This window comes from Microtus pennsylvanicus, chromosome 11, assembly GCF_037038515.1.
Source record: "Microtus pennsylvanicus isolate mMicPen1 chromosome 11, mMicPen1.hap1, whole genome shotgun sequence".
NCBI lineage: Eukaryota > Metazoa > Chordata > Mammalia > Rodentia > Cricetidae > Microtus > Microtus pennsylvanicus.
The window spans coordinates 27,481,661-27,487,175 of NC_134589.1; positions in this window are offsets into that span (position 1 = coordinate 27,481,661).

The window sequence follows — 5,515 nt, forward strand, 5'->3', positions numbered from 1 at the left end:
CTGGAGAGAAGGCTCGGTGGTTAAGAGCACTGACTGCTCATCCAGAGGATCTGGGTTCAATTCCCAGCAACCACAGGGCGGCTCACAACTGTCTGTAACTCCAATTCCAGGGGATCTGACACCTTTGCACAAAATATATACAGGCAAAAACACCATGTACATTAAACAAACAAACAAGTAAACACATAGATAAATATGGTGTGCCATTTTCTAAGGTTGTCTGGGTCAAATTTTTGTTATTAATTAAAGGTACACTTGAGAGGGGAGTCAGTAGAACGGAAGGGGAGTTCTCCATAATGACCTGTAATGGAAAGGAAAGGATAAAGTGAAAAACTATTTTTTTAATTTATTTATTTAGTGAAAAACTATTGAATCGACCTTGCACCAAAAGAAAATCCTCCTTGAAGAGTTGGATGAAGCTGAAGATTCCAAGGAAAATCCCCTTAGAAAGCCTCCAGCTTTAGCCTTAGACATTGTGACGTCTCTTTTTGGTCCCACTTTGTTTTTGAACAGAGTCCCTCCATAATCTGTGTCCTCTTTTCAGGTGGAGTATCCTTGGGTGCAGAGGGTGGCTTTTAGACACTCTCTAATTAGAGAACCTGGCCTCCTTCCAATGAGCGCCTTGTGAAAGGCATTGGTGCATGAGCTGTTTATCTGCTTAACTGAGAATTGAGGGAGAAATGGTAGCCATGGCTACATTATGAGAGATGACTCATAAGAGTGAAGTCCTGGCAGGCCACATGCCCAGTCAAGTAAGTTGTAGGGATAAGTCCCGCCCCTTAGGGGGCCTGTTTGCCTCGGGCTAATGTTTGCCAATGAATTTGGCCAGCATGCTCCCAGCCACTGCTTCTGCTTTCCTGGTCTCCGCGGTCCATTAAAGCTATATATATATTTTTACAATCTGTCTGCATTCGTTTAAGCCTTTACATTTTGGCATCCAACGTCGGGCTATTTTGTCCCTGACTCAAGCGCGTAGCCCGCTGGCTAACACAGCATGCTCCAGGGTGCTGTTTTTTAGTTCGTGACTCGGGCCCCAGTGCCGAGTCCGAGACACACTCGGCCACACAGGCCCATTTTGCCTGCCTTGGCTAAGTTTGCAGTGGAACCCCACTGCCTGAATTAGCAGAAGCTCAAGTACCTGCGGTTTTGTAACAAAAGCCGCCACAGTGGCAGATTTGGTCTGATACAAAATGACTTGGCCTGGTGGTGGTGGTGCAGGCCTTTGACCCCAGCACTTGGGAGGCAGAGGCAGGCGGATCTCTGTGAGTTCGAGGCCGGCCAGGAGGTGGTGGTGCACGCCTTCAATCCCAGCACTCAGGAGGCAGAGACAGGCGGATCTCTGTGAGTTCGAGGCCAGCCTGGTCTACAAGAGCTAGTTCCAGGACAGGCTCCAAAAACACAGAGACCACCACTGGCAGGAACCGATCATTGCAGGTAAAGAAATTTTCTTTTATAAATAAAATGTCTGAACACGTTACTATTCAAGAATTTAACAGTTTTTTTTAATTGTATCATGTGGGAGATTTTACAAGAGGTGTCTATCACCCCACATCTATGGATCCTTCTGGGATTCGTAGTTTTCATTGGCACTAAATGGTTTGATAATAGAAATATGATAAAGTCTTTACGAGACAAATCCAGGATTCTTAAGGCAGAGATTGAATGCTTAAAAACAATTGAGAATGACAACAATCTTCTCAAGAATCAGTTTGAAGTTCTCCAGGCTGATGTTAAGGAGAAATTCATTACTATGGAAGAGGAACAGCTGATTTGGATCGTAAGCTTCAGTCCCTTTCTGTAGGAACTGAAACATTAGTGGCTGATATTAAGCAGAAATTCATTACTATGGAAGAAGGAACAGCTGATTTGGATCATAAGCTTCAGTCCCTTTCTGTATTCTGTAGGAACGGAAACATTAATGGCTGATATTAAGGAGAAATTCATTACTATGGAAGAGGGAACAGCTGATTTGGATTGTAAGCCTCAGTCCCTTTCTGTAGGAAATGAAACATTAACTGAGAGAATCAAAACTGCTGAATGTGACAATCGGATTTTGTCTAAAGCTTATGACAGATTGACGGAAAGATTGTCGATACAAGAAGGCACGGTTTATGCCATAAAAAATATGTCCAAAGATGAGATGTTATCTCTAACTGACAAACTTCATACTTTAGAATCCTCAATGAAGGCTTTGGAACATAATTCTGGACAGGAGATTCAGACATTGCAGAAGGCAATGGTGAGTAGAATTGAAAAGATTGAGGAATTTCTAAATTCTGATGAAGAAGAGCAAAGGGTAGAAAGGCAAATTTTAACTACATCTGTGGGTAAATCTCTCCAGGACAATTTCCATAAAGCTCTACCTGCAGCTCTACCTGCCTTTCCAGTAATAACAACAGAGAAGGTGATTGGTTCCAGAAACCCTAGGGTCATCAAGGAGGATACATGGGAGCCTGTCCGTATGAATGACCTCAAGGAAATTAAACAGGCTGTCATGACTTTTGGGATGCAAGCCTCTTTTGTTAAAGAGATGCTAAGATCTTGGGCCACGACAAGCAGAGCAACCCACTCGGACTGGCTCCAGCTGAGCTCTGCGGTACTTGAGAGTGGACCGCAATCGAAATGGAAATGCTTATTCAGGCAAGAGGCTAGACTCTTAGAACAGCAGGAAAAAGCAAAGGGAATTGACATTTCCCTAGATAAAATTCTAGGTGAAGGGCTCTTTTCCGACCCTCAGGAACAAGCTAATTTGGATGAAAACACACTCTCCATGTGTACTACAGCAGCCTTAAGGGCTTGGGACAGGGTACAAGACCCAGGACAGAGAATGGAATCATTTGTCAGAGTTAAACAGGGTCAGAGAGAACCCTTTAGTGACTTTTTACAAAGATTAACTAAGGCTGTACAAATAGGGATATCTGACCCAGAAGCAAGACTTATAATGATTGAGTCTTTGGCTTATGAAAATGCAAATGTGGAATGCAAAAGGATTTTGGGGCCTTTAAAGCTCAGATCAGTGCCCTTGGAAGAATGGGTCTTGCATATACTCAATGTTGATACATTTGATTATGGCACTGAAGCATGGGTAGAAGAAGCAATTTCCAATGGTAAAAGGAGACACCAGAATACCAAATGTTTTAATTGTGGCAAAATGGGTCATATGAAAAGGAATTGTAGACAACGGATTTTCAGAAATAATAATAATAATGCATCTTTCAGAAATAATAATAATAATGCATCTTCTAGAAATAACAGAAATAGGAGGACTCAGCCTTCAGGTTTATGTAGAGGATGTGGAAAAGGCAGACATTGGACGAATGAATGCAGGTCTAGAAGAGATAGACAAGGCAACCTGATACAGATGGGAAACATGAGAGGGGGGCCTCACAGGCCCCCATGGCAAACATGGTTCAGTCATTTCCAGTTTCTGCAGAGAACATGCCTCATTAGGACAATTAGGAAGCCCCATGCCTACTGTTACAAGCAATAATGATCAGAAAGATAAGTTACGTGTGTTTTGGCAAACTTCTATAAATGATCAAAGACCTAAACTGAGAGTGTGTGTAAATGGCATTTTTATTACTGGCCTGCTGGACACAGGTGCTGATGTAAGTATCATTACCCCAGAATCTTGGCATCCGTATTGGCCTCTTCAGAATGTAAATGTTCAGCTCCTGGGAATTGGAACCCTATCTCGAGTAAGGCAGAGCACGAGATGGGTTGAATGTATAGGGCCAGAGGGACAAATAGAAAAATTAAGGCCATATGTAGCCAATATTGCCATGAATTTATGGGGTCGTGACCTATTACAACAATGGAATACCGAAATTAACATTCCTGCTACTTCTAGAGCCTATATTTCTGAGAATAATATTAAAAGATATTACAAACGGAGAAAACCGGCCATTCGGGCTGTACAAGAACAAGCAATCGATGTCCCTTCAGAGATACCAACAGCCTTGCCTCTAAAATGGTTGACTGAGAAACCAATATGGACAAAGCAATGGCCTTTAGCTGAGGAAAAGTTACAGGCTTTAGAACAGCTAGTACAAGAACAATTAGATGCTGGACATATAGAAGAATCTACCAGCCCTTGGAATTCTCCTGTATTTGTGATTAAGAAAAAATCATGTAAATGGAGAATGGTGACAGATCTCAGGGCCATCAACAAGGTTATTCAACCTATGGGCCCTCTGCAATCTGGAATTTCTTTGCCCTCATTACCAAAAGGATGGCCTCTCATAGTTATTGATTTAAAGGATTGTTTTTTCACTATACCTTTGCAAAAAGAAGATAGAGAAAAATTTGCCTTCACAGTGCCTACTTATAACAATTCTCAGCCTTCGAGGAGGTACCACTGGTCAATCCTCCCCCAGGGTATGTTAAATAGCCCCTCCCTGTGCCAATATTTTGTGAACCAACCATTGCAAATAATACGCAAGAAATTTCCCAAATCTATAGTATACCATTACATGGATGACATTTTGTTATCCGATTCAAACATGGATACCTTGAACAGACTGTTTGAAGAAATAAAGATACTTTTACCTAAATGGGGATTGCAAATCGCTCCTGAAAAGATTCAGAAGGGAGATTCTGTTAATTATTTAGGTTATAAAATAGGTTTGCAAAAAAATTAAGACACAAAAAACACAAATTAGGAGAGATCGCCTACGGACTCTTAATGACTTTCAAAGACTGTTAGGAGACATTTCCAGTCTACGACCAGCTATTGGAATAACACCTGATCTAATAATTCATTTGAACAAAACCTTGGATGGTGATAAAGATTTAAACAGTCCCAGAGAATTAACAGCTGAAGCAGAAAAGGAACTGACAATGATTGAGGAAAAATTACAACAGGCACATGTGGACAGGGTGAATACAAAGCTCGATTGTATTCTTGTCATACTACCATCAAAAATTTCTCCTACAGGAATTTTAATGCAGAAAGATGATATTATTTTGGAATGGATCTTTTTACCACATAAACCAAGTAAGAAACTGAAAACTTATGTGGAAAAAAATCTCTGAGTTAATTATAAAAGGCAAGCTGAGACTTCGTCAACTAGCCGGCATAGACCCAGCAGAAATTATAGTGCCTTTCACTGCTGATGAACTAAAGAAATTATGGGAAGATAATGAACCATGGCAAAGAGCTTGTGCTAATTTTTTGGGAGACATTAATAACAACTATCCAAAAAGCAAGAGGCTTAACTTCATAAAGAGAACTTCTTGGATTCTTCCTCAAATCGTCCATGATGCTCCAATAACTGGAGCTCGTACATTCTATACTGATGCTGATGCCAATAAATCAGGGAAGGCAGGTTACAAATCAGAAGACTTGGGTAAGGTGGAACAAAGTCCTTATAATTCTGTCCAGAAGGCGGAATTATATGCCATTCTTATGGTGCTTAGGGATTTTAAAGAACCTATTAATATAGTTACAGATTCACAATACGCAGAAAGAGTTATTTTACATATTGAAACTGCTGAATTTATACCTGATGATACA